At 48.1% G+C, this 23,152-nt stretch overlaps 1 long non-coding RNA gene across 1 annotated transcript in view; it reads right to left on the reverse strand.

The window, feature by feature from the left end:
- Nucleotides 1–23,152, reverse strand: part of LOC132367245 (uncharacterized) — a 234,060-nt gene that overhangs the window by 28,625 nt on the left and 182,283 nt on the right. Inside the window, exon 4 of the long non-coding RNA XR_009503742.1 lies at nt 2,267–2,336. This is a non-coding gene — a long non-coding RNA (uncharacterized LOC132367245). The remainder of the gene's footprint in view (nt 1–2,266; nt 2,337–23,152) is intronic.

Genomic DNA, 23,152 nt, shown 5'->3' on the forward strand with positions numbered 1-23,152 from the left:
CACTACGTAACGCTAAACAATGTTCTACCAAGAACCTGGAAATAAATTTTCTCCTCAAAAAGAGATGCAAAGTCATCTGAAATAGACGGAGTAGCACATAAAAGAGTAGGGCTCTCTTATACTTCAGTAGATATTCCTTTAGGAAATGGACTTAGAAATGTTAAAGCAATCAAGATAAAGAGTCCCAGAAGCAGATGTGGACAGTCCTATTGGAAAGTCCTTACCTATGGTGTAGGTTGACGAATGAAACGTGTTTATTCTGTTACAGTGGTGGCCCTCAGTGAGCACACTCTGTTCAGTCCCTCCCCTAGAATCTGGGCTGGTCCTGTGACACGCACAACCAACAGACTGCAGAGGAAGTGACGTTGTGCCAGTTTGGGGCATAAGGCTTGAGAAGACCTATCAGCTTCCACCTTAGTGCTCTTAGGAGCTCTGACCCCCATGTTAGAAGGCTGCCAACACTGCTGGAGAGAACGTATGGAAAAGCCACGTGGAGAGAGAGGTCCTGACATTATATGGAAAGGGAGGAGGCCCAGTCAACCCAGCATCCCAGCATCCCAGCTGAGCCCCCCACCGACTGCCCTGCCAACTAAAAAGTGCCACATGAATGACCTCCAGTCAGACCTGTAGAAGAACTGTCCAGCTGAGCCCAGCCCATTTTGAAGACGTATGAGAAACAATATAACATTTTCTGTTTTAAGCCACTAAGTTCTGTGGTGGTTATCAAATATTCAATTCACCTTACCCCCTCTGTGCTAATTCCTGGATCACCCAACAACTTTCCAACCCATCCCTGACCCTGAGCTCTTACCCTGCCATGCAGTTCTGACTTAAGGGAAAGAAGGCACTAGTAAAATGCTGGTGAGAGCTTTCTTCCTGGCTTGCAGACAGCTGACTTCTCACTATGTCCTCACATGGCCTTTCCTCAATGTGTGCGTGCAGAGAGAGAACAAGTTCTGTAATGTCGCTTCTTATAAGGACACTAATCCTATCGGAGCAGAGTCCTGCCCTTATGATCTCATTTAACCTTAATCAACTCCTTAGAGGCCGTATCTCCAAATACAGTGACACTGTGGGTTAGGGTTTCAACATATGACTTTTGGGGAGACACACATTCAGTCCATAACAATGGGTAAAGATACAGATCAGTGAGGAAGCAGAGGGGAAGAGAGTGGAAGAAGTTCCTGCTTAGTGGCTGTTTATTTTCTGTGACCTAGGATACAAGATCGTCTGTTGATGATGAGTGGGATCTGGAGAGAGTGGAGGCCAGAGGAGAGGCACAAAGCTTTAGAACAGAGCAAGGAAGGAGGAGGGAGGACAGTGGAAGCCTCGGCAGGGAGGATTGCGAGTTCTGCTGCAGGTGACGGCATAGATGTGAAATGAAGCTAACCTAGAGCGTAGCGAAGCACTTTAATTTGGGAGTCATCGATAGTTCAGGGCAATCAGCGGTTCCGGAGCAGGAACACAGGAAAAAGAACAGTGAATTTATCCCAGGTAGGAGAGGGGTGTGTATGTCTGGGGTTGGGGATGGAAATGAGGGGCTTGAATGTCCATGGCATCCGAGCTAGGTTAGGAAAGGAGCAAAAATGAGATGGGATCAGAAACTTTGGGATAAAAGTAAAGAGAAGGCTTAGGAGTATCTGCAAAATAGCCTCTCGTTTCACAAGAACTCGTGAAGGTTAATGGTTCTATTTGCATCTAAACCTGACAAAGCTGGGTTTGGTAGCTGCTTGATCCCCTTTCATACGTTGTGCTTTTCTCTCCTAGGATGGACTGCCTAGCTTGCATGCTTATCTGTTGGATCATTTTTGTTACAAAGCCATAGAGATGATGGGAGATTTGTATGAAACTGTATTTATAAAGATAGGCTCAAGAAAGAACGATTCTTGAGCATTTCACCAAATCAAAGAGACCCATTTCCTTAGCAGAGGGAGATGATTAGTTGAGGTACTTGTGATATGACTATTACACACTGGTGGTGGGAGAATTCTCCCGGACTGTCCCCAGTCATTCCCATAGCCCTGGCATAGTTTAGAGGTCACCAGCTCAGCCCCCCTAGATATGTGACCTTGGGCAATTAAATCAACTTTCCTGAGCCTATTTCCTCGCCTTGAACATAACTTCCCTTCCAGGGCTGTCATGTGGCAGAATGAGACAATGGATATGAAATCGTGTGAGGTTTAGTCTTTAATTACGTGGTTGAAGTAAGTGCCCAGCCATCCCAGGTTTCTTTGAAGCTGATTTTTTTTTTTAAGAGCAGACTTACCTGGAAGATGATCTGGGAGAGGCTTACTCACTGCTTTAAATGAAGCTCCTTCAGGTCCCATTCAGGTCCACTAAGGAAAAATGAAAGACGGTTGAGTCCATGAAGCTTGCTGCCCATGTCAGAAGCAGCTCCTGGATCTACGGCCATGCTGCTCAAGGCTTAGCACGCTTCACCATCACCTGGAAGGCTTGTTAAAATACAGATGGCCACACCCCCCCTCCAGAATTTCGCAATCAGTAGTTCCAGGCTGGGGCCCAAGAATTTCCCCATCAAACAAGTTTCCAGGTGCTGCTGCTTTTGCCCAAGAGCCTACACTTTGAGGATCATCACTGATCTAAAAGAGCTACAGCCCTGACGCCTGGCCCCTTTTCGCAGAGAAGCCAGCTCTGCTTCCTGTCAGCAGAGGAAGACATTCTGCATTTCACAGATTAGTAAGGACCTTTTCCCTTCTTTCCCAATCAGTGGTCAGAAGTGAAAGTCACTGGCTCTCAGTGATTAAACTTGAGAGCTGGCTTGGCCAGTGGTCCAGGGAAGAGTGTTTAACCACACACCTAAATGAATGGGTTTGATCAATAATTAAGTGAGCTGTTGTGATGGTGAGGCCGTGGTCAAGCCACCCGGTGAAGGAGGTGGCTAGGAGCGGTTTTGCTTGTTCATGCGGGGTTCAAAAGGGCTTCGGGGAGTTAGAAACTGAGCCAGACAGAATTTATTATTATTTTATAATTATTAAAGAAGGAAACCAGCACTACTGAGAGGTACTGGTGAAGGGAATATAAAGTGTTGCTAAGTGTTGGCTTCTAAACCTCCTTCTCATACTCGGGAATTGCCAAACTTGTAAAATTGAGTCCAACTCCCACAAAAGAGACGAAAAATGCCAGGCACTTGCCTCCTGGGCCCACCTTGCATTTAGAGGACCTGATGGAGACTCTGCCCTTTGGTGCACTAACTTCAGACTCCACCAGAAGTTAAGGACCCAAGAAGCAGGCATCATCAAGAATCCACCTGTCAACAGGCAGGACAACAACACTGAGTTTCTAGAAGCATCCGGAGCAGCAGTCCAAGAGACCTCACAGGCATGCGGGCGGTTTCAGGTATGCGAGCTGTGGTATTTAATGCCCAAGGAAGGCTACACTGGTGCCTTCACCAGGCCAGTGCTGGGCCTGCTTGGGTAATGCTATTCCTGGCTACAGTATGGTGCCAGAGGGGTTTGGGGGGCTTTTTGATGTGTTTTTGTTGTTTTCTAACTTTTGCTCACAGTTGAGAACCCTGTGCAACTCAGAATATGTTCCAAATAAACTCTTAAATCAGAAAACCTAGTTTTGAGTTCTGCTCTTGTTTTTTTGGTCATTTTGAACAAATCTCTTAGCCTCTCCAGGCCATAATTTCTTAAGCTGAAAACAGGGAAGACTAATTTCTACATAAAGGAAGAAGGGGAATAAAATGAAACAAATATGCGAAAATGCTTTGAAAAACCACACTGTACTATAAAAATGTCAGTTACTACATGTATATAAATATGGACTGACACCCATGGCCTCTCTATAACAGAGGTTATAATTTGGCCCTTCCTCAAAATTAGTGAGCCTTTTCCCTCTCTGTGCTCATCAGTATCTCAAAGCGTATCTACTTAAAGTGTTTTCACAATGAATTTTAATTAGATTTACTAATCTATCCCATTGGACTATGAGTTCCTCAAGGTAGAGTCTAATTAGACCTTTTATTTTCCTCTGATGTCTACTGGTACATAGTACGTTCATAGTAATTGTCAGTTGGATAAAAAAATAAAAGAATTTGCTGGGGCCTCCGTGAGTGTACCAGGAAGTTTCTAGCTCAGATGCAACTCTCACTTTCTTCCTTTGCAACACTTTTTGAATCTGTAGCAAAAGGCCCCAGTGGACAAAGGGAGCGATCGGATGGAATATGCTCCTGGCGAAGCTCCTACAGGTGCAAGTGATGGACACAATGGAGGAACTGCGTCTTAATTGGTAGCGTGAAAAACATTTCCCAGGTGCTAGATTGGGTTGTAAATGCCATCTGTACTGCCACAGAGGATTAGAGGGAAGAATACCTTTCTCTGGGTTCTGGGGATAGTGTAGGCATCAAGATGAGTGTTGATATTAACTTGTCTGTGCTCCGCCTGGACAATTGCAGGCGAGGGAATCTGTCTAGGGTTTCTATCTTGAAATCAAATGGATGATGCGGTGGCAGGTCTCCGGTTCCCAGGTGTTTGGTTACATTTGTTAAAGGGAATTCTGGGAAGAATTAGAATTCAACAATTTTTGGCCTATCCTGGGAGGTTCTAGGTCAATACACTCCATACTATTTGATGTTTGATCCTCCAAAGGCAGAAGAAATGAAGTTTACGTCTTCACTCTGGCCCTGTCTTCTCTTAGACATCCTCTTTCATTTGGTTATTAATTCCATAATTACTGAGTTCCCATGAAGGGGCCAAGCCCTGGGTTGGGTCCTGGGGACACCAAGGAAGAGATGACATTTTTTTCTGAACTCAGGAAATTCACTGTCTTGGATAGGAGGTGGGGAGGGTGTCAGACACATAAACAAAATACAATATAATGTAGTAAACGATATAATAGATACACAAAGAATTCTAGAGAGAGAGGGAGAGAAAGAGAGGGATATATACATACATTCATATACAATCCGTGATGGCATATAAGCTAAAAGATCCCTGGAACTTCCAGCTACTTTGGCCAATAAATCTTTTTGTCTAAGCTAGTTTGCTCTTGGTTTCAGGCATTTACAATTCAATGAGTTCCAATAATACAGGAATCACAGAAGCTGTTGTGTTAAAGCTACATTTGAGCTGAGGTTTCTCACCTAAAGCAGGGCTGGGTGCTCTAGAGAGAATGTTACATGCAACACCATGAAAGAACAAGGCCTGTCTTGGGAATGTTGAGATATTTGATACAATTGCATTTTCATCACACCGTCCAGATGATTCTAAACGTGCACAAGAACCCCTGCTTTAAAGAGTATCCAACTATTCGTATCTGAAGAATCCCAATTTTGATGCTTCATTAAAGCAGATTTTTCAAAAACTTCATACACGTTACTCATCACACTCACCCTATGGAAATGTGCTTAAAAAAAATTTAACCCTATATCCTTGGCTTTTTTTGGGGGGGGCAGCATTATATAATACATTCACGAACATTAAGATGCTAATGCCCCTTTGCCTAATTCATGTGTAAACCCCATGTCTTACATTGAATAAAGTAAAACTCAGTGAGGAACAGCGGCCCCATCTTCAGTAATAGTAATAAAGTAATGACATCCACTTAACTGTGTAACATCTCTGTGTCCGGCTCTATGCTGAGTGCCTATATGCTTGGCCCAATTCTGTTTTCAAAACCACCCTGTGATAGGTATGGTCATCCTCATTTTAGAGCTGAAGAAACTGAGGCCTCATGTAGTTTAAATAATTTGCCTGCAGCTAATGGAAGTCAGGATAGGAATCCAGGTGTTTCCTTTCTGCCACACTTACCCCTCTGCCTCTCCAATTCCCTTATTCCTTAGCTCCAAAATCCACCCTCAGTGTTTCCTTCTTGGGGGAGTGAGTTTCTGGCCCTCTCAGCTTCTGCCGTGGGAGGTGAGCTTCTGGCAAGGAAGTCGGGGGAAGAGCAGGAATGGCTGTCAGGAAGGCGGCCAGTAGTGGCCGCCCCTCCGAGCCACGTGGGACACGGCAGAAGAAGCTGGAGGTGTTTACTCCGGAGGGGAGAAAGGGCATGACGACTCTCTCCAAACATCCTAAGTCACTCACTTGAGTGTTTTAAGAGGTAAACCTAGGACAGTGGTGGAGAGTTCAATAATAATCTTCTAACACCAGCGATCAAGAGAATGGGCTGAACAGCGGGGAGGTGACCCAAGGTGTTCAGACGCAGACTGGAAGATGGCAGTTTGTGGGGAAGAGGAAGCCCTCTGGTCTCAGACAGACCAGCTGGTTGATCCAGCTCTTCCACAGCTGAGCTCTGCAACCTAGGACAGATGATTTAAACTTCCTGTCTCCTTCCTCATTATAAATTTATATCTTAATAATATCTATTCTGCAGGCTTGTGAGAATTAGAGGTAATACATATTCAGAGCCGCCATAGAGCAATGAAAATAATACTACTACAATGGTTGCCAGAGATTGGACATCTCTCTTAGCACAAGTGTTCTAGATTCAAGAATCCAACGGGAAGGGCAGAGCATTGAAATGTATTACCTGTAGAGATCCCACCAGGGTAAAGAGGTCTTTTTTTTTTTTTTTAATGGAGGGAATTACCACCTTTTTTTTTTTTTTAAAGGGAACGCTATTTATTTATTTATTTTGGCTGTGTTGGGTCTTCGTTTCTGTGCGAGGGCTTTCTCTAGTTGCGGCGAGCGGGGGCGACTCTTCATCGTGGTGCGCGGGCCTCTCGCTGTCGCGGCCTCTCTTGTTGCGGAGCACAGGCTCCAGACGCGCAGGCTCAGTAGTTGTGGCTCACGGGCGTAGTTGCTCCGCGGCATGTGGGATCTTCCCAGACCAGGGCTCGAACCCGTGTTCCCTGCATTGGCAGGCAGATTCTCAACCACTGCGCCACCAGGGAAGCCTCAAGAGGTCTTTTTTAACCATAACTTCCCGAAATGTGGAGATAGAGCAGCACTGATTAGAGGGTGGGGGTAGTATTTTACAGGAACTTTTTTCTTTCTGCGTGTTGTGTTGTGGGAGGGGCCGGAGAGGTTCCCATATTATGTACATTTCATCTCCAACGAGAGATCAGGTTACTTTGACGTAACCGCAGGGAGCCTGTTATTTACCCTCGATCCCTATAAACTTCTCACTACTGAGCTTACAGTTGGTGGATTGTTCATTCCACATACTATAATTGCTTCATTAGAGGCTTCAGATGGTTCATTGTGTTGGCAACTTCCTGCAAAACTGTCTGCACAATCAGGGCCAGACACATGCCACTTGAGTCATCAGGAATTGAAGCATTTGCCTGTTTGTTTGTGTGTGTGTATTTGTTTTCGAAAGGCAGCATATTACACGGGATTTAATCCTGAGGCTAGGTGCGACCCCGCCAGCTGGGGGGCAGCACAGGGGCAAACAGATCTCTCAGTGATCTCAGCCACTACAGTGTGTAAATTACCATCCATTTATTAATGACTCCCTGATTTCTAGCTCCAGCCCCCATGTCTCTCAGGAACTTCAGAACCAGCTAGACAAATACCTCAAGATGGCCCCCACCCTTGCTTGGATTATCCCATAGGTATCTCCAACTCAACATCCCTGATACTGAATTTCTGATGTCCACTGTATCCTCACCCCGGACCCTGTATCCTCTCCTATTCCCTATCTCAGTAGACGACATCACCATCCATGCAGTAGCAAAATCTCTGCTCATCATCCACGTGGCCTCCATTTCCCTCGCGCTTACACCCAATCACCAAGCCCAATGAATTCTTCCTTCCTTTTTCTCTCATTGGGGCCACTCCCTCATTTCCATGGTCACTTCCACTGTTTGGCCTAAACTTCCACTATTTCTTCCGCAGATACAACAACAGCCTCTTCTATACGAGCTCCCTCCAGGCCACAGGAGCGGAGCCATCTTTTTTTTTTTTTTTTTTTTTTCGGAGCCATCTTTTAAAAACTCAAGTCTGATAACATCACCACCATGTTTAAAGCCTTTCAAAAACTTTCCAGTGTCCTTAGGGGAAAAAATCTTAACTGACCATGTTACACCTAGTTATACCTTTTTCTTAGCACCTTGTATACCTTCTTCTTCTTTTTAAATTTTATGTTATGTGTATGTTTTTCACAATTTTTATTTATTTATTTATTTTTATTTATGGCTGTGTTGGGTCTTCGCTTCTGTGCGAGGGCTTTCTCTAGTTGCGGCGAGCGGGGGCCACTCTTCATCGCGGTGCGCGGGCCTCTCGCTATCGCGGCCTCTCTTGTTGCGGAGCACAGGCTCCAGACGCGCAGGCTCAGTAGTTGTGGCTCACGGGCCCAGTTGCTCCGCGGCATGTGGGATCTTCCCAGACCGGGGCTCGAACCCGTGATCCCTGCATTGGCAGGCAGATTCTCAACCACTGCGCCACCAGGGAAGCCCTCCTTCTTCTTTAAAAAAAAAAAAATCCTTATTTCTCAGAACCCTCCTTACTCCCTGATGTCAGGAGCTGTCTTTCTTATTCACCACTGATTAACCCCAAGATGAGCAGACTGCCAGCCACAGAGAAGGAGCTGAGGAACTATCCACTGACCTGTGGCCATGCAAGAACAAGAAGGGATTCCTGTTAGCTGGCTTTTCACCCCTATTCCAAGATGACTTCAGGGGTAGAGAGAGGAATACTTCAAAAATCAAATGGGCAAAACCTAACAAATCTGCCTACCCCGAGGATGGGATATAAGGTCCCTTACAAATGTGCTTCTCCAGCCTCAGCTCCCCCCGATCCTACCCTTTTCTCCAACCTCCATCACAGGTCTGTGCTCAGTGTCAGAAATTTTCTCTGTTCCCCAAACACCCCGCCTTGTTCATTACCATCAGTGCCTTTGCATATAAATGTCCTCTGCCAAGAAGGCCTTTTCCCACCTTCCTTTCCTGGGGAAATTGGATTCCCCCTTGAAAAGTGATTTCAGTGACCACTTCTGTGGCTCCCCAGGTAAAGAGGCTGCTCCTCCCTTGCCTTAGTCTGCTTAGGCTGCCATAAAATAATGCAACAGACTGGGAGGCTTAAGCAGCAGATATTTAATCCTCACAGTTCTGGAGGCTGGGAAATCCAAGATCAAGGTGCCTACATGGTCAGGCTCTGGTGAGAACCCTCTTCCTGGCTTGCCTTTTTGCTGTGTCCAAATATGGTGAGGAGAAAGCAAGCTCTCTGGGATCTCTTCTTATAAGGGCACTAATCCCACCATGAGGGCCCCACCCTTACCACCTCATTTAATCCTAATTACCTCCCAAAGGGCCCACCTATAAATACCATCACACTTGGGGGGGTGTGGTGGCTAGGGCTTCAGCATATGAATTTGGGGGGACACAAACATTCAGTCTATAATATCCTTCTATCCTACCTTCACATTTTACTATGTAATCATTATAAGGGCTATGAATATTCAGCACTTGCTATAGACTTCATATTCTTTATTTCATTTAATTCTCACAACTATACCAAGAGGGTGGTACTTTTGTCCCCATTTTAGAAATGAAAAAATCGTTTCCAAGTGCCCAAGGTTACACAACAACCCAGTGGTGACCCCAAGCCTGGAATCAGGGGCTCCTGACACCACAGCCAGGGTTTAACCACTCTCCCGTACTGCCTAAACCAGAACTTGGTGAATGTCCAGGCAGACAATATTTTGGACTTGCTGGGCCATACATTCTTTGTCACAACTATTCAGCCCTGCCACTGTATGCAAAAGCAGCCACAGACAGTACATACATGAATAGACATGGCTATGTTCCAATAAGACGTGATTTATGGACTCCAGAATTTGAATTTCATACGGTTTTCAATGTGTCACAAAATGTTCTTCTTTGGATTTTTTTCCCAACCACATAAAAACCATTCCCAGCTCACAGACTGTACAAAACCACCTCGTTTGCTGATCCCTGGCCTAAACGACTACGACTTTAATAGTAAGTATTTTTCTGAGAAGGGAGACGTTTCTCTTCTCCAATACCTCCTGACCCATAAGATTCCTTCCATGTCTCCAAAAGCCCTCTTAACATTTCCCAGCGCAGGGTGTTTCAGCCTCAGGGCTGCTCCTTCTCCTCCCTCAGGTGCCTGCCCACACATGGCTTTCTCAGCGAGGTCGTCTGCCCACACATGGCTTTCTCAGCGAGGTCGTCTGCCCACACATGGCTTTCTCAGCAAGGTCGTCGCTGGCTGCCCTGTCTAAAGCTGTCACAGCCCCCTGTCCCTCCTTACCTCTTTTATCCCGCTTTATCTTTCTCCTTAGCACTTAACCACCATCTACCCAAGCACATACCCTGTTGATTGTCTTACCCCCATCAGAACGTGAGCTTCGTGAAGGCAGGGCATGCTGCTCTGTTCACAGCTGGAAACCCAGAACCTAGCAGGGTACGTAACACATAGTAAAAGCTAAATAAATATTTAGTCAATCTGTTCATGCAACTAAAGTCATTCACGAACATCCAGCGCAGAACGGATTCTCACAAAATAAAAGCGTGGACGAACAGACAGAGGAGGTATGTACCCAGTTTGTCCTGAGAGCTTCCATTTGGGGTTGGTGGGAAATCTCGTTTTCCATGGAGTTTGCACAGTGGGGAAAACAGGCCCTTGCTTTTCCTCTGGCCTCGCTGTGAAGCATTGATCTGTGCTGAGATTTCTTGGAGGCGTGAACTCCTGACCCTGCTCCTTCTGGAATGCCGGGCTGGAGGCTCTCAGAGAGGAAGCAGGAGGTGACTGGGGCCTGGGCGTCAGCCCCAGACGGGAGCAGCAGATGGAGCCGGGGACAGCTGGAAAGGAAGGCACGGGATCCTGGCGGAGGAGGGAAAAGGTGCGTGCCAGGGCTCCTGGGCCGGCGGGCAGAGGAGGACGGGCTTCTTGTTAGGTTAATTGAGGTAATATTTGCTGCCACCTTTCGGATAGTGATAAAAGTCTCCTACCAGCCACTGATGGTATCTCTGACTCCTGCCTTGTTCCACTGTACAGAGACAGTGCTCTAAATTTAGCTCCAGTTATTTAGCTATTCCTTAAAACTCTGTCACTTAAAAAATAATTATAGGATTTCTCTGACAGACTGTAATACATGGAGTGCACAAATTACAGGTATAACTTGGAGATCCAACTGGGATCACCAAATAAAATTGACAGCAGTGGCCTAATTCCAGAGTAGTCCATGCGGCAGCTAGAGAGACTTTGTTCCTTAGGCCCCTCTCCTTAATCTGCATTTTGAGCCAAAAGGTCAAAGGAACCAAAAGAAACTAGAAGAAGTGGTCTCAAGCCCAAGGTACGGACCCTGGGGAAAGTCAGGTTTTCCTTCTGCTTGGCAGAGCTGGAAAGACCACCCGGGCCTCCAGAAAGTCAGATGTGCTCTCCCTGAGTGCAGAGGAAGTTAGGCTGAGCCCCGCTCTGTCTATCCACTCAGCCAAGAGCCTGACATAGTTGACCTCTAGGAGAGAAGGGGTTTTTTTCTTCTCTTAAAAAAAAAGAAAAAAAAATTCTTTTGGATTTTCTGTGATTGTAAACTGCAGAAACCAAAGTCAGTCTCTCAAGGGAAAAATGATGCCCAGGAGGAAAAGAACTGGTCCCTCTGGGAAGTGAAGACCCCACTCAGCAGAGCCCTGGTGGACATAAAAGCCACAGGGAGATGAAGAATTCTGTTTCCGATTCATTCCACAAATGTTACTGTGTTCCCACTTTGGTACAGTCCCTGGGGACTCACAGCAAATCAAAGGAACAAGGGCGATCTATTCAGCCTAAAACCTTCAGTAGATGCTACAGAAGAAGGATCCAGGATGGGCAGAGAGGCCCCAGGGAGTAATGCCTATAGGGAAGCAGTTGGGCCCAGAGGCAGGGAACTGGGGACGAGGATGGCGCTGCCCTGCTGGTGAGCACTGATGTCTGTGGATTTCCCACCTAAATCAGGCTTTTCAAGGATGGTTCATCATGGTTTTCCAGGAGGAGTAAAGGGCTCTATGGCCACATATACTTCCCTAGGATGCTGGGTAGAGGCTAGGGTCCAGGGCTGTAACTAACCCTTCCAAGGTTAACCCTGGCACACCTGGTGGCTTGGAGCACATCCAGCACTAAGACAGCCAGTTGGTCCAGTTGGAAGGGATCATCTGGGCTTTTCACTCCAAGCTCTGTGTTTGTCAGAGTCTCTGACTCAAGCCCAGAGCAGATAAGTGACTTGTCTCAGGCCACAGAGCAAAGCTGCGGCCACGTCGTGACAAGGAGCCAGCTCTCTGTGTCTCAGTCCAGGGCTACCATGTGTAAAGCAACTTCTGGACTAGTGGGAAAAGCACTGGCTTTGAAGCCAGATGTTCTTAGACTAGAATCCAGACCCTGACACACAGGTGCAGATAGGTCTCTCAAAGCTGCTGTTTTCCTGTCTGTAAAGTGGGGATGGTCACCCCTGCTGGGTTTCCTGCCCTGTGTGGCCATCAGAATCGAACGATCCAACCTGAGGGAAAGTGCTCTGTAAACTGTAAAGTGCCGAGCGGATACTGCTCACTGTCGTAGTTTCTCATCCGTGACTCAGATTCCAAAGGGGCCCATCCCGCCGACTTCAGCCCTAAACAGAACAGTGTGATATGGACAGGAATGGTGGCCAGGTGACTGTGTAGTCAGAGCAGCAGAAAACAGAAAGCAGGCCCTGCACCATCCTGCTGTCCATCCCCCGCTCTGCCCCCTTCGTCTCCCCCAGATGCGCCCGGCTGGAGGGAGCTGCAAAGCTGTCCACCTTCCACGTGGCTCTGAGGGCCCGGCTGGGCAAAAGCCAGAAGGCAGATCTTGGGCATTTGACCGATTCTTTCCTGCCGGTGTGAACATCTCAACCCTCAGCCTCTCCTGATTTCCCGAGGGACATGCGGAGGACCCTGTCCCTGGATGATCTGTCTCTCATGAAACCAGAGGTTACCCTGTATTCTGAAGGCGGTACCAGCAGCCCCAGTCCTTTGGAGGGCTAAGACTGGGATGGCTGCTAGGTGGTGACGGGCCCCCAGATCTCCCAGCACTGACCACTGCTGCCGCTGAGACCAGAACCACCAGTCCCACTTTGAGGCTGCTGGGGGAGGGTATGGTTGCGGAAATCTCAGGACCCTCCATGATCACAGACCCCATGAGTGCCTGAGGGAGCAGAGGGGAGACCTGCGCTGCCCCTGAAGACAGCCCTCCTCACCAGTGGCCTCCTCTGAGTGCAACGTCCTGCATGAAATAAGGCGCAAAATGAATATTCGCTGAGCACCTACCTGGAATTCTCTAGACACAATCACACCGGTCCTTCAACACCTGCTGAGTAAGAAACTACTACTCCTGCTTTACAAATGAGGAAATAAGAGTCCAGAAAGGTTGGGACATATGCCCAAGGTCATGCAGATAACAGCAACATTAACATTAGCAACCATGAGGGCTTTGAACAAGACAAACACATTTGGGGCGTCTTCTCACCAGGACCCCACAGTAACCCTGAGGGGGTGATTAGCTCCCTGTCCTCCAGATGAGAAGGCCAGAACAGAAGCAGTCCCAGTCACACAGACGGCGAGGGGCAGATCCACAATCAAACCCAGATCCCACTCGCGGTCTCCCGCACACGTGGGCTGCCGCTGGATTTAGACACACGGCTCCGGACGCTCAGCCCAGCGTACGTGCCTCCAGCCATTAGGAATTCTCTCTGCAGAATCACCAAGGGAGATTTTTCAGACTAGGTTCTCAGGCTCCACCCTGAAGATTCGGGCTCCGCAGATCTGGGCAGCGTCCGTGGCTGTGTTTACATACGCACTCCCGTGCTCCCAGCACTCCCAATGCTGCCTCCCTAACTGTCCGAGTCAGCCTCCATCTTCCACCCTCCACTTCCGTCCTCACCACAACTGACGCTGTCCTTGCCCCCGTGGCCGACAGCCTCCCTTCACTGTAAATCCAGGGGCCACTCGGAGGCGCTCACCTCCATGCACCTGTCAGGGGCAGTCCGCATCACGACCACTCCTCCTTCGCGAAACTCTCCCCATAACCTCCCTTTGCTCGCGGGTTTCCTCCCGTCACTCTGGCCTCTCTCCTTCTTGGCCTCTCACTGACTTCTCTGCCTCCTTCTATCCGTTTCAGCTGGCTGTTCCCGGAACTCTGCACTCAACCATCTTCTTTTGCCATTTCCTTTGCCCTGGGTGACCTTACCCACCTCGTGGCCTCAGTTACTGCCTTTGTGTGGATGACGCACGTCCCTGCCCAGAGCTCCCCTAGAGCCCCCAGTGGTGGAGGCCCAAATGCCTCTGGATCTTGTCCACCCGGCCGTCCCACCTCAAACATGGCGGCCGTCCATAACGGAACACGCCATCTTCACCTCCGCAGAGGGTTATTCACGGGTCACTGAACGCATGAAACTGGTGGTGCGTAGGGTGGGGATACATTCCCCAACTCCGCCTGTGTCCTGTGATTGCCAAGGCGTAGAGATTCGAGCTTCTAAATCTGCGAAGCACGCCAGCTCTCCCTCTGCATGGCCACCACCCCACTTCTCCCTCTCTTCGGGGCTCTCCTGCGTTACTCTGGTGCCTTCCTGACCACGCTCTCATGCACCCAACCCACCCTCCACCCAGAGCCTATCAATCAGGCCATGCCACTTCCCTACTAAAACCCATTAAGTATTTCCCTCTGAGCGTCAGCACAAAACCCAAGCCTTTTATCTCCCTCCCAAAGCACTTCCTGTGGGTCCAGGCTTTCCTTTCCAGCCACTTCTCCCCCAACTGCCCACCAAACAGCGCTATCTACGCTCCGGGCACTTAGGCTTGAGCACCGTGCTGGGAAAGCTTCCAGGTATTTTGCTATCTTTGCACTGCTCTTCCCTCTGGCAGGGAGACTATCTCCTTCTCTACGTTTATCCTTCAAGTCTCCCTCAGGAGGCACCTCCTCCAGAAGCCCTCTCTGCCCACTGGCTTTAGGTGGGTGCCCCCTCCCTCACCTGCCATGGCAGCTGCTGCTTACCTCTTTCCCAGCACTGACCACCGATCCTGAACCATCACTGCCTGGTCTCCTCTCCCACCGGAACACAAGCAACGTCTTGTCGCCTTCAACTTCCACTCTCCAGGGCCCACCCAGAACCGTGCCCGTGGCACTTAGTCAATGTCTGTGGACTAATACGATGAAAACAGTATCATGCACCAAACATTTATTGAGGACTCAGACTGCCAGGCACCATGCTAGGTACATGCATTGTATCATTTAACCCATACAACAACGCTAAATGGTAACTGATTCTTATACCCATTTTGCAGGTGAGGAAACTGAGGCATGGGGATATTAAGCAATTGGCCCAGGGTCACACGTTTAGTCAGTGACAGAGTGGAGACCAGGGCCCACAGCCCAAGTAATGAAGGAAGAAATGTGTGAGGAAACTGTTATTCCAGGAGGTAGAGTGACCACAGCTTCTGCCTGGAATTAGGGAGGGACCACATTCCAGCGGGGATAGTGACCGTGCGATCCTGCGTAAAAGTCACTGGGAAATGAACTCTGAACTCACCACGGGAAACGGAAGACCACTAGCTCCTTAAAACTAACCCGCCATCCCACAACTCTGAGGGCCTGAAGTAACCATATTGCCAAGCAAAACGAGGGGACACAGGTTTTCCTCATCAGCCTCCCTGTTCGCCAGCCCCACTCAGCCCTCCTCAGGCCCCCTGTCCACTGAACGATTCTCAGCAGCACGCTGCTTCCCTGGCAGCCGGAAGAGCCACGAACCCCATCGTTCCCTTCAATTACCCCAGATTCCAGGCTATGCCAGGCACACACGAGGGCAGGAAGTGGTTTGAAATCTGTGTGCGGGAGATGTTGGGAAGGTTGGAGAGAGCAATTTTTGTTTCACATCATTCCTTTGTATAATGTTGTACCCTTCTGACAAGTCCGCATAATACAGCTTAACTTCACCAATTGCTGCCTTAAGAGAAAACAGTGAAGACCTATCTTTAATGTCAAATGAACAATGGGCAACCTTCCAGAGGAGGAAAATGACTTGCTTTGAAAGAGTTGGAGAAGAAAGTGCAAAATGTTCCCAGCTTAACGTGAGGGGGGAAGAAAGTCAGCAGCTGTGTGCTGGCACGTCGGCTCCCCGGCTGCGAGCCCAGGGCGGCCTCCGCCAGCCTCCTCTGACAGTCAGGCCCACAGGCTGAGGAGTAAGCCTCCGAGCTCGAGAGGGGACAGACCGTGGTTGGTTAGTCCTCGGGAACGCTGAGCCAGCTGCCCTCAGCCCAGGCGTGTCTGTGCGTAGATGTATACATGGATGTAGAGCTCTCCTTTCGAAGACAAGGAGCCCCTGGAACCCCCTGGGAACCTCAGCCACTGGTTCTCCATCTTCTGCTGGAGCTTTCTGTTTGTACCTCATTCTCCCCACAAGTAGCCACTCTCCACTGGGCACTGAGATTCTGACCAACCTTGCCATCTAAACAGTATTTAAATGATTTAACTCTTTAGGCTTTTGCCCATGAGATAGGGAGCATCTCAGGCTGCCTCTCGAGTTTCAGATTCCATCCCTGCCACCTCATTTCTGATACTTCAGCCACATCAACCTTCGTGTAAGGTCCTGACTGTGCAGTTTCGTGGTCCTGTTCTATGCCCCCAGTGCCTTTGCACATGCTGTTCCCTTTGTCTGAAATGCCCCCCTGGAAAGTCCTACTCGTCCTTTAAGGCTTAGATCAAGAATTTCCTCCTTCTGGAGTCCTATCTGACCTCTCCAGTGAGTTTGCCACTCTCCTCTTTTGAGCTGTGGGCTACCTCTATCAGAGGAGACATTACTCTGCATGAAATTTATCAGTTTACATGATTTCTCCTCTATTAGGTGAAGATTGTCTCAGGAGCAGGGACTTTGGCTTATTCATAGACATACACACATATACATATGAATTCACATGTACATGGACCTAGCTCAGGGAATGGCCATACAGTATGTGTTCAATAAATGCTTGTAGATTAGAGGGTCTAAAACTCAGCTTCTCAATGCTGGCTGCAAATTAGAATTACCTGAGGAATTAAAAACAAAACAAAACAGTGACAGGCTCCACATCACCTTGGAACTCCAGACCACCTGAATCAGAAACTCTGGGGGTGGGGCTCAGCCACTGGGGCTTTTATGAGTCCTCTAGGTGATTCTGATATGTTTCCTTTGTCTAGAAACTTACGGCTAAATGACATATTTAATCCCCGCCCCCCAACACATATGATACATGGTGGTGAAGAAAGAAAAAGATAGCTACAGTGAAGAGCTCCCTCTTAGAAAAAGAGAGAGGGGGAAACAACATCTTGTGGTCACAAGGTGTAGCATTTACACCAATGCATGTATGGACGGGGATAACAGCACAGTGGACAGAGATAACCAGGATGCCTTTGCCCTGCACTGGAGGCCGACCAGCCCGGCCTCCTCTGGTTCTCCCTGAACTGCCTTGTCTATTGACCCTGTGGCCACAGCTAGAGGGCCACGGGGTGGCTTCCCTTCTCAGGGCTGCTGACTTCCTCCTAGAGAGTTCACGGGGCTGGAAATGCCCTAGGAGTTGATCACTTTGTTGCAGGTTATCATTTGTCGGGCTTGTGTTTCTCAGGCATTACAATTTTCCAAAACCTTAATAAGCTCTTGGTTGATCTGCATCCAGTCAAATGCAAAGTCAGAATTATGGGTCCTTGAATCTAGACCACTGTCTGAAGGTTCCGGTCCCTTAGTAGCAGGCCCTCCTGTTCGATCCATCTTGCTAATGATACACCGGGATGGGGATGCAGAGGGGCAAGGCTAAAATGCCTTTTGCTTCCTGGCTGCATCCCAGAGGATAGCTTTTTATGCTGTGGAAGAAAGAAGACATTGTAGAGTGTTGAAATATCATTCTACCTCTAGGTTCCAATCTTTTCTCCCTCTGTGTTTTTAGCCTCTCTCACTTCACTTATGCCAAGTTTAGCTTGGGATAGACAGTTCGGCTTTTCCAACCCACCGCACTCCTCTCTGCCCTCCTGGACAGCTGAACGAGACAGGGTGGGCTCTGTTTCCTTCCCACTCAGCTTGCTTCATCCTTACAGGATGCTACTGAAGGCTTTATGAAGTAGCCAATCCTCTCCAGTATAATTCTTTTTTCTATCTCTAAAACACAGTTTGAGTCTCAAGATAGTACATGTGATAGTTCAACCCAGCTGCTATGTAAGACATGACTGGGATTTCCAACTTTCCAGCCAAGAATAGAGGAATTCTCGGTGCTCTGCATGCCACTATGATCCAGCCAGTTCTACTTTCTAGGATGTCACTTATAAAACCCCACTTTCAGAAGCCAATGTTACAAGTATTCAGGACCTACTTCATGGCAAGTGAAAGAAACCCACCTTAAGATGGCTTAAGCAAAAAAGGGGAATACACTGGCTCACCCAAATGGGCAGTCCAAGGTTTCTGCTCTCTTCAGATGCGGTTGTATCTAAGGCATGAAATTATGCCGTCAGTCTACTCTCTCCTGTCCTCTCAAATCTCAGCTCTGTCTTCCTTTGTACTGATTTCACTCTCTACCAGTAGCCCCAACAAAAAGAAAGTACCACTTTTCTAATAGTTCCAGAGTCCCATTGCTGACTCTCATTAGCCCAAAGCGGGTCACATGCCCATCCCTAAACCAATCACTGTGGCTAGAGGATGCAATACAGTGATTGAGCATGTGCCCAAACTTGGAGCCAACAAATGAAAATTAGCCCAACCTAAAACACACAGTCTGAGCATCAGAAAGATGTGTTCCCAAGAGAAAAGTCTGGTTCTGTTAGCAAAAGAGATGGTAGGTGGGCAAACCACAGAAGTTCACTTTAAGGACCATGACTGTTTGTGCTGGCTGCTGTGGCCCCAGAGCTCAGTACAATGCCTGCCACACGGGGCACGCTCTATCAATATTTGAATGAGTGAATAAATAAGTGAATGAATTCAGAGACTAACTCTATATCTCAGTCACTCTATGCGGAAGCCCAAAGGAAAGAAAAGCTCTTCAAAAGCTTTCATGAGTTCTAGTGTATAGCCTAATTTTTTTTCTTTTTCTTTTTCTTTTTTTATTTATTTATTGGCTGCGTTGGGTCTTCGTTGCTGCGCGTGGGCTTTCTCTAGTTGCGGCGAGCGGGGGCTACTCTTCATTGTGGTGTGTGGGCTTCTCATTGCGGTGGCTTCTCTTGTTTTGGAACATGGGCTCTAGGCGCACGGGCTTCAGTAGTTGTGGCACGCGGGCTCGGTAGTTGTGGCTCATGGGCTCTAGAGTGCAGGCTCAGTAGTTATGGCGCACGGGCTTAGCTGCTCCGCGGCATGTGGGATCTTCCTGGACCAGGGCTCGAACCCGTGTCCCCTGCATTGGCAGGCGGATTCTTAACCACTGCACCACCAGGGAAGTCCCAGCCTAATTTTAATGACCCCTGGATTTGCCTAATTGGAGATATAATCCTTTTCTCCCCACAGGGATCCTTCTTCCCAACATTGTCACCAGAAGGGAAGCCTGGCAATATTTCCCCAAATTAAAAAATACAACAAATTTCTCTGAAGCAGCAACGTTATATATTCATTCTTTCTTTAAGTCATCCATTCTACAAACATTTATTAGGCACCTCATATATCAGATACTATGCTAGGTACTAGGATATAGGTATAAAAAATCATAATCTCTTACTTTAAGAAGCTCAAGCCTAACAGAGAGACCAACAAGTGATCAAAAAAATGGAGGCAGCTTATGGAGTAAAAGATTACAGGCTTTGGAGTCCGACCCGGCTCCACCACTGAATTCTGGTTCTACCACTTGATTACCATACAACATCAAGAGGGTTATTAACCTCCCCAAGCCTCTTTTTTCCTTATCAGTAAAATTAGTTATAATAATATCACCAGGGCTTCCCTGGTGGCGCAGTGGTTGAGAATCTGCCTGCCAATGCAGGGGACACGGGTTCGAGCCCTGGTCTGGGAAGATCCCACATGCCGTGGAGCAAGTGGGCCCGTGAGCCACAATTACTGAGCCTGCGCGTCTGGAGCCTGTGCTCCGCAACAAGAGAGGCCGCGATAGTGAGAGGCCCGCGCACCGCGATGCGGAGTGGCCCCCACTTGCCGCAACTGGAGAAAGCCCTCGCACAGAAACGAAGACCCAACACAGCCATAAATAAATAAATAAATAAATAAATAAATAAATAAATAAATAAAGTTAAGGGAAAAAAAAAAAAAAAAGAAACCACCAACCTCATAGAGTTGTCGTGTGATTTAAATGATAATATATATATGAACAGTGTGTAGCTAGAGCCTGGTACAAATGGTAGCAATTCTGTTTGAGGCTGTTGAAGATCAGAGGAAAGAGCAAGTCATCCTTTAGGAGTCAGAGAAGGTCTGATGGAAGAGGTGAGATCTGAGCTGGTTCTTGGGGGTGAGCAGGAGATCACAATGTAGAGTGTCTAAAGGGAGTGCATTCTAACAGAGGGAACAGTTTCTTTAAAGCTTTGAAAACCCAAGGAAAATTGGTATGTTTACAGAGCAGCAAATATTTCTAGATGCCTTGTGTGTTGGTGGGATAGTGATGGGAGTGGAAAGGTATGAAACACCAACATTCAGGGAAAGAACAAGGATTCTGGGACTTCTCTGTCCGACAGGAGTATAGGGCACCTGGGAACCTCTGCCCAATAACCATAAATCATTGGCGCCCCAGGTAAGTGGGTATCAGAACAGCCATTATCTCTCCTGTACGCACATTATGATGGTGTCTTTCGGATGGACGGAGAAGTTGAGGGTCCATTTACAGTTCCTTTCAAATGACTTGCAATAAATCACAGTATTTATTATTCACAATCTGGTTCAAACGAAGCAGGGATTGTGAGTTGGGGGTGGAGGTGAAGGGAGTGGCTTGACTCCTAAGGGAAAGGTTGGGGGGTTTAATGAGATAATATCCATGAAGCACTTTGCTCTCCCAGAGGCCATAACGCGGCAGCTCCTGCTCAGGGACTGGGAGATCTGGGGAGATAATGTTTCTAAGTAGAGACGCTAGGCTGAGGAACGCTAGACAGAACGGAGGGGCAAAGACTTGCTCCTTAAGTAATTTCCCTCATCAGCATCATGGCCAGAACCATCCACTGCAGCAGAAACAAAGAAATGCCAGTTAGGGGAGTGAGGTCCAGACACTCAGGCCTCCGTGGCACCAGGGAAGAACCCACCGTCCCCACCAGGACCCATATCAGGCCCACATCACACAGGCCGCCTGGGCTCCGCAGCCTTATGCACAGCCTTGGTCCTGAACCTTTCTCTCACCCAGCTTCTGCCCCATTTCCCAACCTAACTCAGACTGCCAGTTGTGAGGGAGGAAAGGGGGACCAGGATCCAGAATTCCAAATTCCTGAGTAGCTGCCTATTGATGTCATAGGCCCCTCATGGGCGCATACCATAGAAAGAACATCCACCCTTTGCTACCACCAGGATGGGTGCGGGAGGGTTGGGCTACATTCTGAGAGGTGAGGTCATTATTCACCCTCTCACCCCGCTCAGTGCCTCCTTTTCCCCGGATCATTCCTTCATTCCTACCCAGCATTACACACAGGCCCGGGAGAAGCCCCGGTCCCATGAATGAAGCATTATGGAGAGTGTCCGAAAGGATGAAACAGTAAAGGAAAGTATCCACAAAGAAGAGAGAACTTTAATTCTCCTTATCCCCTCACCCTAAGCCTGCCCCCCTTCCCCGTGACCCACTTTTATGTCCCTGATGACTCTACTTGAACATGATCCAGTTTAGAATTCCTTCTCCTTACACATTTATATTAGTTAGGATGAAACTAACTGCTGTAACAGATGAACTCCAAAATTTCAGAGGCTTAACTTCGTAAAAGGATTTTTAAAAAAATTCGTCAAGTGACTTCCCTGGTGGTTCAGTGGCTAAGACTTCGCCTTCCAATGCAGGGAGTGCAGGTTCAATCCCTGGTCGGGGAGCTAAGATCCCACATGCCTCGCAGCCAGAAAAAAACAAAACATAAAGCAGAAGCAATACTGTAACAAATTCAGTAAAGACTTTAAAAAAATGGTCCACATCAAAAAATATATATATATATAAATATATATAAATAAAAAAATACATATGTAAAAAATAAATAAATAAAAATTCATGGTCAACGTGTGTGTTTTTCTTCAATCATGGGAAGTGGGGCAGGGGGCGTGGAGAGAGAATGCTATGGACTCAATGTTTGTGTCCCCCTCCCCCAGATTCATACGCTGAAGCTCTGATGGTATTGGGAGGTGGGCCTTTGGGAGGCAATTAGGTCATGAGGGTGGAGCCCTCAGGAACTGGATTAATGCCATTAGAAAAGAGACACAAGAGAGACAGTCTCTCTCTTCACCATGTGAGGACACAGCACGAAGACGTCAGTCTGCAGACCAGGAAGAAGGCCCTCACCAGGAACTGAACTGGCCAGCACCTTGATCTGGACTTCCTAGCCTCCAGAACTAGGAGAAGTGAATTTTTGTTGTTTAAGCCACCCGGTCTACTGTATTTGTGTTATAGCTGCCCGAGCTGACTAAGACCGAGGGGCTTGTGTTCCCTGCAGGAATTCAAGGTAACAGGCTCTGCCATCTTCTTCAGGGGGAGCTTTCAATCTCACGCTGGGTGTCAGCATCCAGTTTGCAAAGGGGGAAGAGCATGAGGGATCAGGCTGTTGTGGGCCAGGCCTTGAAGGAAACGTCTCACGTTCCCTGACTAGAATCCAGTCCCGTGGCCCCAGGTAAGTGTGAGGAAGGCAGGGAACGTAGTGCTTCAGAAGCAGGAGCAGGAGTTGCCAGGTTTGCTGAGCAGCTCGCCAGGTGCCGTGATGCGGGTCTGCAAGGTCCAGATCAGGGAAGGTTCTGTGAGACAACGGAGACGAGGTGTTGGTTGGAGGGCAGCAGCACCTGCAGATCCCAGTGAAACCAGTGGAAAACCACATGGTGAGGAAGACTGGATGCTCTGGCTCTGGAAATGCTGCTGGCAGGACCCAGATGAGCTGGTGAGCTGGACACGGGGCTGAGGTCGCAGAGGCCCAGGGCCACAAGGAAGCACACACGCCGATAGCTCTGGGCAGAAATGGCCATTGGGAACGCCAGCCACACAGACAGTGGGACAAGCTTCGGGATAAATACATGAATTTATTTAGCTCCTTTTTGCATATTCTAAGTCTTTGAGGAAGATGACAGACACGTGGGAGGAGAAGAGGTCTGTGAGCAAGATACAAAAATCCTCTACGACTGA

Source organism: Balaenoptera ricei, chromosome 6 (assembly GCF_028023285.1).
Source record: "Balaenoptera ricei isolate mBalRic1 chromosome 6, mBalRic1.hap2, whole genome shotgun sequence".
Taxonomy (NCBI): Eukaryota; Metazoa; Chordata; class Mammalia; order Artiodactyla; family Balaenopteridae; genus Balaenoptera; species Balaenoptera ricei.